Source organism: Neodiprion pinetum, chromosome 5 (assembly GCF_021155775.2).
Source record: "Neodiprion pinetum isolate iyNeoPine1 chromosome 5, iyNeoPine1.2, whole genome shotgun sequence".
NCBI lineage: Eukaryota > Metazoa > Arthropoda > Insecta > Hymenoptera > Diprionidae > Neodiprion > Neodiprion pinetum.
Window position 1 is genome coordinate 1,208,414 of NC_060236.1, and position 12,675 is coordinate 1,221,088.

Consider the following 12,675-nt stretch of genomic DNA (forward strand, 5'->3'; position numbering starts at 1 on the left):
TAACTATTTGTCGAACGGAATTTTCGTATATATTGACTGAAAGTACCTTTGAATTTGAGTAAAGAAACACGTTTCAGAAATTTAGTTTCGTTTCTTTTTTTTTTCTTTTTCTTCTCAATTGCGTTTTTCCTGCAATGTGCATGAATGAAGTTGCAGAGGATTGCAGTTGGCTAGAGTATGAAAGTTCGACACGTACGGATTTCCACTTGCGTTGCCTGACCTCCACGGATCTTTGCTACTAACGCGCTGCGAGAGGCGGCGACCCGTTGATACGATGCGATTTTTCGCTCCGATTCGTAGAAACAGGATCCGTATGTTTCTATGAAACAAGCCAGACAGAACGGCGAAATGAAAACAGAATAAAGAAGGTAGAGAAAAAAAAAGAACAGTCTGTAGATTCGTTCCCGAGATGCAAATATAGCGAACTATAATAAAGACTTTTAAAATTTTGCGTTAACAAAATTTTTGCGAAACTTTGATAAAACGTTATACACGGTGTTGGAACAAAAGAAAAAAAAAAATTTACTGAAAGAAAAAACGAACCTTCGGTAGATATTCTACTATTAAAAAAAAAAAAAATTCAAGCTTTTCAAATTTCCTTATCAAGCTTCGCCCGTTGAAAGAAAAAAATCTTACCTACACGGTTGGAAGGAAAAAATGTCCCATCAAGTCCTGTAAGGTTTCTGGATTGATTTAACAATTTTTTAAAGTAAAATTTACAAATTAAACGTTAAAATGACAAGTATTTGCATCATGTTCATTTCATCAGAAACGTAACGAATGACACAATTAAACACAAAGCGGACCTGTTGCGAAATTATGTTTATTGTTAGTTAAATTTTTCCAACAGTGATATCTGCAGAGTCGGTCATACCGTGTCCATAGACAGTTGAAGCGGTTTGTGAATTTATCTCCTATTTCTGTACATCCCTGGGACAAACTGTGTTTAAAAGCCTCTGCGGCCTGTCCCCGGTCACGTGGTGCGGAGCTTGGCGAGGAGATGAGAGGTATCGGTATCTATATTTAAAGGACCGATGACTAGCCGTACCCTGATACAATCCCAAGTTGCACAGAGTGTGTAATGTGCGTGATTCTTGCACGGGCCGAGAAAGTCGAGACGCCGAATTCTTGGCCGGTGCTGTTTTGACGCGCCAAAAATGATGATCCTCGAAAAATAAATATATGTAACCATACGTGTTGTAATATATGAATGTATACGTATGAACCTATGTACGCACACGGGCTACGAAAATTCAGTGCTGAATGATTCAGCCTCAGATTTAACATCGCCTCCGAATTGTACGCACAGGCAACGTAATTGCGAAACCGCAGAAAAATATTCAAAACCATGTAAGGGGTGGAAAAATTGCAAGGAGAAAAGAACGAGTAACTTGTATATTTTCAATGTTTACTATAGACCAAAAAATATGCTTTTTTATGGAAAAAGTAGAGGAATTTTTGTAACGGTGAACAGAAAATTTTGAAGTTAACCGTGTTACTATCATCTTTCTAATTATGGATGGTCTAACTTTATTTTTTATTTCAACTATTGCGATAAGTTGACGTTCGTTCAGCGATGAATATAATATATTCGTGTCAAGGCTTCTTTTTTTGACTGGAAAAAAGTGCAGTAAACAGTTGTGCAAACGGATACTTGAACTAAATTTTCTTGTAATTTGAACAATATGTTCAAAGCGTTATCGCAAAGACGCTGAAATTTTTCTTAGCTGTAGTTTTAATCTTCTGGAGCAAAAAAAAAAAAAAAAAAAACAGAAAAACTTAATGGAACCCCGAATAAAAGAGTATTTTTTCGGTAAAAATGAATCGATTTATCGGTTATTCGGTATTTTTTTGAAACCAAAATTTTGTGTAAATTTCAGTACCTAGTCTTAATAGCTGAAAAGTTTTTTTGACAATTTATAGTTTAATTAAAATATTTTTCAACATCAGGTGAAAATATTCGTTCATCTTTCACTTGTTACATGGAATGGGCACTTAGCAAGCAAGACAATTGACAATAATTTATACTTTAATGAAAGGGAGTGAAAAAAAAACGATTACGAGTAAAAATAATCGCTTACATTTGGTCATTGTTAGTCATACTTGGCGTACGTACGTAGGTAGCGAGAAGAGCCGAGATAGCCAAGAATGGCGAAACGCTGAAACGGGGAAACGGAGAGGAAAGGCCGACGAAGCGGGGCGGGGGTCGGTTATTGATCAAGCGCGAATTGGGTCGTTATATGTGAGGCAAACACCGAGGTTCGACCCACTGCTAGACGCGCCCAGAACGACGCGAGGCTTTCCAAGGGATTCGCTTTTCTACACCCGTGCATTTTCCTTTCCAGCGTTGCAGTCCGACGACTCGATTGTTTCACCCTTAATTTGGTGCAAAAAATGTCAGGGGCAATTCAATTTTTTTCAATTTTTTCACCTTTTCCTTCTACATCGATTAAATTCCGACAATCGTTTTCGTAATGTTTCCTTTTTTTATTTTTACTCGTTATACTATCGTATCGGATTCGATGTGCAGCAATAATTATTCATAGCTTCTGAATAAATACATACCTATATAGACTTGTTACGATCTCTAATACGGCGTAGAGTTTACCTTGACCTAACCTAATCTGATAAAGAACTTGGCGAACTCAAGAAATTATATACCGTGAATTTCAAAATTGGATTATTGTCTCTGAAACTATAGTTTGCAGTGTCAAGTGTGTCCGTGTATAGTATTTTTTTTTTTAATTGATTTATACTTGAGTCGTTGAGGCGATTCATCGATTTTCTTCCTGACGTCTCAACAACAATTCACTGCACGGCAACAAATTCGAGGAAAAATTTTCACGCTGAAATTTCATCACCGTTTTCATAGCCGACCGGTTTTTTGTTTCTTTTTTTTTTTTTTTTTTTTAAACACGTCTAACTATTCGTTAGAATGATTAACCTTGCACGCTGAGAATTGAATATATTTTTCAAAAACATCGGTTAGACTTTTCACGGTGGTTGGAAAAAAATAGATCGAAATAATTAGAACATACAAAGCTTAGAGACACAACAAAAAAAAAAAAAAAAACTGAGCTTAGAAGACGGTCCGAAATCAGGGCGAGACCTAAATTCAAACGAAGGCTGTCACGTATTTTCGAAGCAATATTTTTAGCGATTTAAAAAGTCTCAGGCACCTATCAGTCAGGCATTTGCCGTCCGAGTATTTTTGAATCGACGCGAAGAGAGAAAAATCTTCCCGCCTCACGCGTAGCGGATGAAACGTCATAACCGCAGACGCGTACTTTGTATCATCGTCGTCATCGTCGCCATCATTATACCTAAGTACGTGACACGCGAATTTATTTTTGCACATCATGCGTGCAGCACAGATCGAGACTATATTGCTGTACGCAAAAATATACAACTAGACTGCGTCACGACGCGCGAACTTCGCGTGACTTCGTACAAGTTATTATTATATCTCTACGTGTGCATATATAAGCGATTCCGCGTTTCAATAATACACATGTGTATAGAGGTATACGCTTTCGGATCAGTTGTGTTACAAGCCACAACGCGAGGCAGGGCGGTAATATGGATTATTTTCTATAAATATTACGTCAAGTGATAAATTATATATATATATATCTAGTCGATAAGTTTATTCTCAAGCCGTGCGCATTCGAGCTGCGCATTTCGCTCGTATCGTACGCCAGCTGAACGTTTCGTGCGGTTGACAATCGGAATTGAATTCGTTTTATTGCAATTGGAATCGTCGTCCTGTTTACGTCATCCGCGTGTATAAATACCTAAGTGTCGGTAAATGCGCGGCTACATGTATAGATTGTTCGATTCGTCATCGGATCGACGATACGATGTGTTAAGAATCTAACGCGGTTTTTCCACGGCGAAAAACTTGATCGTCCGAATTTGTGTTCGGACGTATCGACGTCTGACGCGCGTATAAATTTCTAAAACGCGGGGAATTCCCTCCGGCGAATTTCTTTGATCGAATATAATTAGCGGTATTAGAATCCTATACGTTGAAATTGATTAAAAGAGATCGACCGAACACGTGACGCAGCAACTATGCCGTGAAAACTAATCAGCAATTAAACCGGAACACGTTAGATAGAAGAAATGTAACCGAAGATAGGAAAAATGAATCATATTGAAGTCAGTCTCGTTACAATGTAACGAAATATTGAAACTAAAATGATCGTTTTGAAAATTTGGAACGAATTCAAAAGAGTTTGAATAAACTTTGATTTTTAAAAATGGATTTCTCAAATTCAGACACGATCCTACAGTTACGAAATAATCATTGTTCCCAGAAACGAATCGATACATTAACCTCACGAATTTCACTCTCTTGTAAATGATTATTCTCACTTTGTGCCAGTATCTGCGTGCAAAGAACTATGTTTTTTAAATGCGTGTCAAACGTACCTCGTAAATTAGTCATAAAAAAAGAAAATAAATTCACAAAAGCGAACTTCAATCGGACGAAAAAAAAAAATCAAAATAACGGAAGGAAGCGGAACGTCTGCAGTGTCAGGCGAAGCGGAGCGGAACCAATCACGGAATTACACAACCAGCGATATCGGGGGGCATTGATTGAAATTGGTGGTGTCGATCGATCGGATCGATCGATCCGATCCGGCCAGTTTCAGACGCGACACGTGCAACGCTTCGCAGCTTTTCTTCCGCAGCGGTATTTTGACATCATCGATAATTGTTGTGCGGTTGTATTTTTAGAGTCTGATGTTTGTTTGATCAACTAATTATGGGCAGGCGGTTTTCCGGATCTCAATGTAACAGGTTTCTATCGTACTTGCGATAATCGTAAAGAAAAAACGTGCGATCGAACGTTTTTTTTTCGTACTTGCATTGTTCAGGATTTTTTATTTCCCAGTTTTTTTTTTTTTTTACACAACAGCCAGTTTCGTTATACCGATCATTATCGTGGCGGGGATAAAATTTGGCACGTATGTACACACGAGCCTTGCGAAAACGGGTAAAATTTTAATTACTTCTTTTTTTCTTGTCTAGTCTGTAATTTTTTAATTTTTTTTTTTTTTTTAACGCCATATCTCATATTATTAATTAACACCCGTTGATGAGAAATTTTTGCTGGAATTGAACGGATTTTTGAACGGGGGGCGTGAGAGAAACGAGGGGATAAGGAAAAATCGGGCTCCTCGTTGCAACGATACGTTTCGACGACGATAATTATATCGCAGGTCCTAAATCCGCGCCCTCGGAACGATATACAAATTTAACTGGACCAACTATTGGTAAATTAGATGGAATCTGGGGCAGTTACAACACGCCCATATAAACGCACACACGCACGTACAGTCAGAGGCGAGCTCGACGGAACGAGTCGTTTCAAAAATAACTCGACCATGACAGATGATGCGTTCTTAAATACAATGCAATCTCGGCAAGAAATCGGTGCCAACGAGGCCCGCAACAGGTTGCCTAATTGACGCGATGCCGTTCAAAATTTCACTACTTTTCGTTTTGTTTCGTTATCGTTTTCATTTCCTCTTTATTGTTCTCTTCTTCTTCTTCTTCAATCTTCAATTATCATTGTGAATAATTTCACATCCAACATCGGGCTCACAGGCCGCTGTGTATAATTCTATGAAGAATATTGCAATTAGAGTCGTCACTTGATGTACAGGTTCTCGTGAAAAAAAGAAAAACAAAAAAAAAAAAAAAAAAGAAGGAATAGAGAGAAAGAGGGAAAGAAAAAGGTAGAGAAAAGAATTTTTTTTTTTTAAATACGAAACTATGGATAGTAATCCGTTGGCTTTTCACAATCTACTCACTTGATTTTATAGCTGCATATCCACCACACGGTGAGGATCGAAGTAACGTAAGTAAAACACTTGGCTTGTCCGTTTTCAAGCACTCGCGTGTAATGTTGGAACTTTTCACAGAACACACCGCGTTGACTTTTCGAATATCAATCCTGTGAGAAATACTATTATCGGTGTGCGTACAAGTATGGTATAAAACTTGTCGAATGAACGGTGACGATAGGAAATGTGAAGAAAAAAAAAAAAATCATACACACGCACGCAGAGACACACGATGCAATCGGGATGAATTTAAAAATTTATATCGTCGTTGAGAGAAAATGTATTTTTCTTATTATTTTAAATCGATCGGTTAAATCCGTTTCGTTTATATACGAAATGTATGTATGTATGTGCATAGAATATCAGATGATTCTCAGGAGACGTCTCGAGTTTTTTCTTACTTGAATTTAGTCGGTTTTTGTTCGTTTATGATTTTTTAATATTGTTTATTCTTGCTTTTCTCACGTATCGTTTTTTATTCATTTTTGTTTTGTTTACAGATCGAGTACGGTACTGAATCTTCGCGTGTCTTTCGAAACGAAACGAAAAGATTAGCTTCGAAGGTGAAGAAAAAGATTATAAAAAAAAAAAAATGCAATCTTATGCCCGCCTGACGACTATCATCAGACGCACGTACAAAAATGTTCGAATCCACGAGTCTCGCATTCGTTTCTTTCACCTTTTACGTTCTCGTTTTCTTCTTCAAATTTTCAAAATCGTATTCCCACGTGTATACAACATACGACATCAACGATACAATATATTACGTTATCAGTCTTAAAAAACTGTCGTTCGTCTTGCGATATCCTGCGGTGTCAGTAAAACGAATAAAAATAATAATAGCAAAGCGTCGTCGTCTTTTCGCGAAGTCAGATTTATAAAGTACAACGAAAAGTTAATTAACAACATTCGCGCGATGCACCCACCCATCGACACATACGCACACAAACTCACACACACACACGCACACACACACGGTTCCGTATCTATATGCACACAACGAATATGTATACATATACATATATACAAAAAGATTTATATTTCAGATGGGTGGATATTTATTTATGTATGTATGTATATACATATACGTGTTATATAAATGTGTACGTACGTATGTATATATCGTTCGATAATACGTCTCACGCGTATGTATGTAATATATGTATATATATGTATATATATATATATATATATATATTATGTATGTCTGTTATATATGTTATGTATTAATATTGTAACTAGGTATAAAATGGAGTGTAGCTGTACTCGGCACGGGGCACCACGGTAGACTGGCGAGTATCGGCTGGCTGGGACCGCGAGAGTTTCGCGGCTGCCTCCCTCTCCCCTCCTCCCCCTCCTTCACTGCCCTCTTCTCCTCTCCTCTCTCTCTCTCTCTCTCTCTCTCTCTCTCCTCTCCTCCCGCCCCTCCACCATTCTCCGCCGGCCGATAGTATACGACGTACACACCGCACAATGTTCCCGTAAGGTTCTCGCGCAGGTGGCGCCTTGCCTGTGCGGCGGGGGTGTTGAGGGTTGGGGGTTGGGGGTGAAACGAAGGTGGGAGGACGGGTTTGCGAGGTAAGGGGGGACGACGCTGGTGACGTCACAGGGGGAACCGGGCCACGCGAAGTGGCCCGCGGGGCTTGGGGGGGTGGATGGGGGATGATGGGGGATGATGGGGGAGGGACGTCATTAGTGCCACTGGGACACGGCGCCCCCACCCCAACCCAGAGCCTCCCATTCACCCCACCCAACCCTCCCCCGCAGCGCTTCCCCTCGGCGCCTCTGGCAAACCACCCCCGTCGATGAGCGCTCGCGTAGAGGGCGCGCGAATCAACCCCCGGACTTCCTGCCCTCCTCCTCGCCCTCGCCCTCGCCCACGCCCACGAAACTCGTCCCCGCACGGCCCTTATTCTCGGGATTACTTACCCCCGTTACCACTACCCTTGCGATTTTTTCCCCACCCCCCTTACGAAGCCGTCGTTTCTTGCGCGTACGCTTGCCGGCTTGTTTTGAGGGAAAAAATTTTACACGCTGCGTTTTTTATTCAACACATTTACAGATGTACGTACGTAGTCGTTATCGCCTAGTTTTTTCTTTTTGGAATTCGCCACGCGCGCATCCGGTTAACTGTTACCTGTGCGGTATGGGTGTACTGATTTTTGGTGCTCGAAGACATTGGTCGATCACGTTTTTTTACTTCATTCGAAAACGATACAAAATTAATACTCTTTGTTATTTTCAACTTTTCAACTCTTCAACACTTTGGCCTTCGTATATAACTTCGACGGAGGAGTTTTTATTCCGCGATATCACAGTCCGCTGCGTCCAGATCATACGAATTCAAGTGTAGCGTAATTGTTATTGTTAATATGATGTGTAAAAAATCGTTGAATCGCATTTTACAATACCTACGAAAACAAACGAGAAAAAAAAAAAAAAAACAACAAAAAAGTAAAATGAGGGCAATCGGTCTTATTTCGTATATACAGGTGAGAAACGACGACTTCCCAAGTCGTCGTAACTGATTTGAGCAACTTCTTTTTACGAAATTTTATAATATTTCTTTCTGTTTTCAAGCGAGACGTAGATCAGGTCAAGGTTTGTGTGTCGTCGCGGCGGATAGATTTCCATGCACGTACAGATATGCGGACAATGAATGTGAGTAACGACTGTACGGTGACGTTACAGAGACGTACGTGGCGATTACGTACAAGTTAATGATTTCAATTAGTTCTGCATCGTTCACACACAGATTATGGTTACGGCTGTAATATATTAATGACGGACTCGGAAGTTGCACGCGATGTATGTTTGCACATCTACGTTTCTTCGCGTATCACGTATACATTTATATTTGTATTTATATGTTTACGTGTCGCAGATCTAGCTGTAAGCACGGTGTACTTTGTACGCGCTGAACCCGCAACGAACGATTGTAGAATAAAGCCGGATAACTCGGAGATTATCGCTTGGCAACAGACGCCGTGCGTTGAATCTTTCTACATGTACCGACGTATTTTCAACGCGAGTGTGTTACGTGCAGACGCGTGCATTTCCGCAACGGAAACCGCGAGACGATTAGAATCCTTTTTTTTACCAACATCCGGTTTGCACCTAGCCGCACGATGCTTGCGGAAACCGTAAATATCGATAGCAATAACAACCTGAATTTTTTTTAACGATAACGAAACAAAGTTTCAGCATTTTTCTTGTTTAGAATGTTCAGTGACGGTTGGTGATGCGACTAATCGATCTGCGGGATGCGTAAGAAAGAGAGAGGGAGAGAGAGAGAGATAACGAGGAAAAACGGAAAGGAAAATCCCACGTCATCCCTTACGTAATTTCCTCCTATTGTCACAGAGGTACGAGCATCGAGGCAAAATACGGCGACACGTGAAACGGTTTATTAGTTCCTTATCGCCGACCAATAAAAACCGCAACGAACCATTTGCGCCCGGTGATAACATATCGCAAGACCGACTGACGAACGCCAGGCTTTTCGTGCGCGCAAAGGCAATAATACCTATAACCAATGACGCGAGGGTAACGTCGAGCGATTTTTAATTTACCGTCACCTGACCGGTGCCTATTTTTATCGAGCTTTAACGCCGCGCGACAATGCCGCTGTGGCACAAGTACGACGATGATGCTGGACGGCGTTAAGAAAACTTTCGACAACTTTCTATAAATTATTTTCTCGCAATTGTTCGACCGTTAACACCTGCGGAACGAGCACCGGAAGCGTAGCCACTCCGCTCATGTTGCAGCCATAATTCAGCGGACTCTCTGCAGCAGCATAGCTGTTTGCATTTGCAATTATTATGATCGTTAAGAGGTCCATTAACGAAATGGGTGTGGCTGCGCAGCGCGCCTGTTAACTTTTTAAAACCCGAAGAGGCAGGTAACGCTTTAACAATTTCCACAGATGTGGCTTGCGGTGAGAAAATGTGAGCGTTTCGCAAATGCATTTTCGCGCAGGCTGCAAGCTCGGCACGAGGTTCGAAGAACGTTTCCTCAACGATCCAAGGGGTGAGAGTTAGTCGAGATTTTTCAAAAATCCATTTTTATATTTTACGTATACTCAAGTATAAATACATAGTAAGTTTCGCGTCGATCCGACAGATATTCTCCAAGTTATGCGCACATTTGCAAACCGTTTGAAAGTGCTTTTGAAACTTTGAACGGGTTTTTCTCAGATTTTTCTTAAACCCGAATGAAGTCGTTGAGATGACGGGCAAGCTTGTTTCTGGCACACATGAAGTTCGTATTGAAGTAAATCACAGTAGTGGGACATGAAGTTAACCCAGTTTCACACTTATTTGCCGGTGAAATTTTTAAACAATATTTTCGATGTCTCTCGCAAACTTGCCTCGATCATTAGACCCCATCGGTGAGGGGGTGAGGGAGGGGCGGGGGGGAGGGGGAAGACTCGGTGACCCGTAATAATTTCTGGTAGGGAGCCAATTTGGTTAGGGTGCAGTACGTGTGTCGGTAATATCCTGTGTAAGTTGGGATCGTTACGAAGCTCCATTCAGCGGATTTCAAGATTACGGCTTTTGAATACCGGCGAAGCTCGGCCTCGTTGAATTTCCGATCAACCCTCAACGAGCCGAGGTGCAAAGGTCAACCGTCGCAAGAAGCTCGTTTAGCCCATAATTCCGAAGCGTCGTACGATCTGTGCGAATTTCAACCGCGCGGCAAAGAAGCTGCGACCCTTTGGCAAGCTTGCGATGTATCGCGCGGAACCGGCGTCAGCTTTTGTACTTTTCTGCTAAAGTAGAAAACAGTGTCCCGTGTCTCGTGTCCGGTGAGCCGGCTCCGGTCGCGTTGGTATTGGTCCTCTGTTCCCGCAGACGGCACGCCCGCACCATCTGTCAGCTTTGCAAGCTCTCCTCCTCCGACGCGGGTATTAAGCAAAGCTCGCCTCGGCATGGCCGTTGAGGATTGATCGATAATATCGTATAATCGTTCCAAGACTGGAAAAAGCTGATCGTCGCTCGATTTACCCTGATAACAAACGAGCCGGAGAAATTTCCTCGCCGTTTCTAACGCGGCCGCTTGGCATCGTGACTGATACCTGACGACAAGATAAGAGAAGGGAATAATACCGAAGGTTGAGACCGGGTTGTGTGCACAGCCATCCGACGAGTGGCTGGTAACAGATGAAGGAAATACAGGCAGCCCGCTGATTCCGGGAGCAATGACAGTCGCGTGTCGTGTTTACAACTTGAAAGCAAACTGTGAGCAATATATTTATCGCGCGATGTAATTGGACGGTAAAATTAATGGGTGTAGGTATTGGCTATACGTCGTCGACCAAAAGTGAGTCGCGTCGACGATGTTAAATATTTTTTGTGATAAGATAAGTATCTGAAAAAAATCAAGCACGATAAAAACGACGAGAAAATTAAATCTGAATAATAATAATGTTCAGAAGTTATGGACAAATTGTTCAACAAATTGTCAAAGGATGTTTTTTTTTTTGTTTTTTTTTTTCTTTTTGTCATGTGAAATGCATTCGTTGATTTTTATGAATATTCGCATTCTTTCGAAAACGGAAATTTCAAAACAATGAGAAGCATCCGTAATGGGTCTACTTGGCGTGGCCGTCAGACGTGCCGCAAAAGTACGGATAAATCAATCGTCGAATTGGTCCAAATTGTCTCGTGAACGAGAGACTTAAAAAGCAGGATGCACGATGTGCTCATGTGAACGGTATATGGAATGGAGACTTTTACGACAGATATCGCGCTGCGGAGAGATCCGGGTATAGCGATTCATCGGCATCGTTGTACGCACTGATAAGTCATCTCTCGAATTTTCTAATCTCCGTGGAGTGTCGGAACGCTCACGCGAAGTGACGGGCATGAATGGCACGCCGTTTGTACGAGGAGGTTGCATGGTCACGAGGTCAGCGCGATACGGACAGGGGTCAGGGTTAAAACCGACTGATAAAAGCGCTCTGCTTGTGTGTTTTAACGCGTTACGGGGACTTTGAACTGGCTCTAATCGCGGGTCGCATCGCTGAACGAGCGATTCGATATGTCATCGAGTTCCTTTCCCGAATCGCTGATCAAACTCGGCGCAAAACTCCGAGTGGCTGAAGCTTTCCGTTGGGTCAGTATCGCCGGGTTGACCGTCTGGAAATCGGATCAGCGCCCACATTTTGCAATTCCTCACGCCGTTTCGGGTCTGGGAGAAAGATGAAGAGGGTAATCGAGGTGACATCAGGATCCGGAGCCAATAGCAGGTGGTTTTCTGTAATTGACGTATTTTTGGACTATTAAGAGATCACCTGACCGTCTGGGGATCAGCGTCGTCGAACAGACAGGCGAACAGACGGACGATTCAATGATTAACAAAGTCCTATCCGGTGGACTGATTCTTCGATCCATGGTGCCATTCGTCATGCGATACATTGTTATGTATACACATTGAGACACCTGATCGACACAGCTGCGACAACACGATCTGCACCGACAGAAATTGGAATTGATGAGTTTTTTTTCTTCTTTGCAAAGCTGATGATTTAGACTCGAAATTTTTTCAAATACGGATCGGAGTATCCGCTGATTTGAATCTAAATCCGAAAATAAATCCCTACGACTTGGTTCTCGTTCGTTGTATATGAGCCTACAGGGAGGATGCAGGAATATCAATTTCATAAAAGCGTTCGAAATGTTGTCCCAAGAAAGAGACGTAGAATTCAAATTTCTTGAAGATTTATTTTTTTCCGCTACCGAATAAATAATAATAATAACAATTCGGCACGAGACGTAAATAATTTTAAAACACTGTCGTCTGCGTGTAGAATCCC

General features: G+C 41.6%; 1 protein-coding gene across 3 annotated transcripts in view; it reads right to left on the reverse strand.

The window, feature by feature from the left end:
• The window catches only part of LOC124219888 (protein Tob1), a 120,153-nt gene that overhangs the window by 45,062 nt on the left and 62,416 nt on the right, over positions 1–12,675 (reverse strand). Inside the window, exons 1-2 of one of the 3 annotated variants that reach the window (XM_046628122.2) lie at positions 6,967–7,127; positions 5,823–5,965 (exon numbers count right to left, since the gene is read on the reverse strand). The exons of the other annotated variants lie outside the window; for them this stretch is intronic. The gene's annotated coding sequence lies outside the window, so the exon portion shown is untranslated. Of the gene's footprint in view, positions 1–5,822; positions 5,966–6,966; positions 7,128–12,675 lie in introns of those variants that run through there. 3 annotated transcript variants of the gene reach the window in all.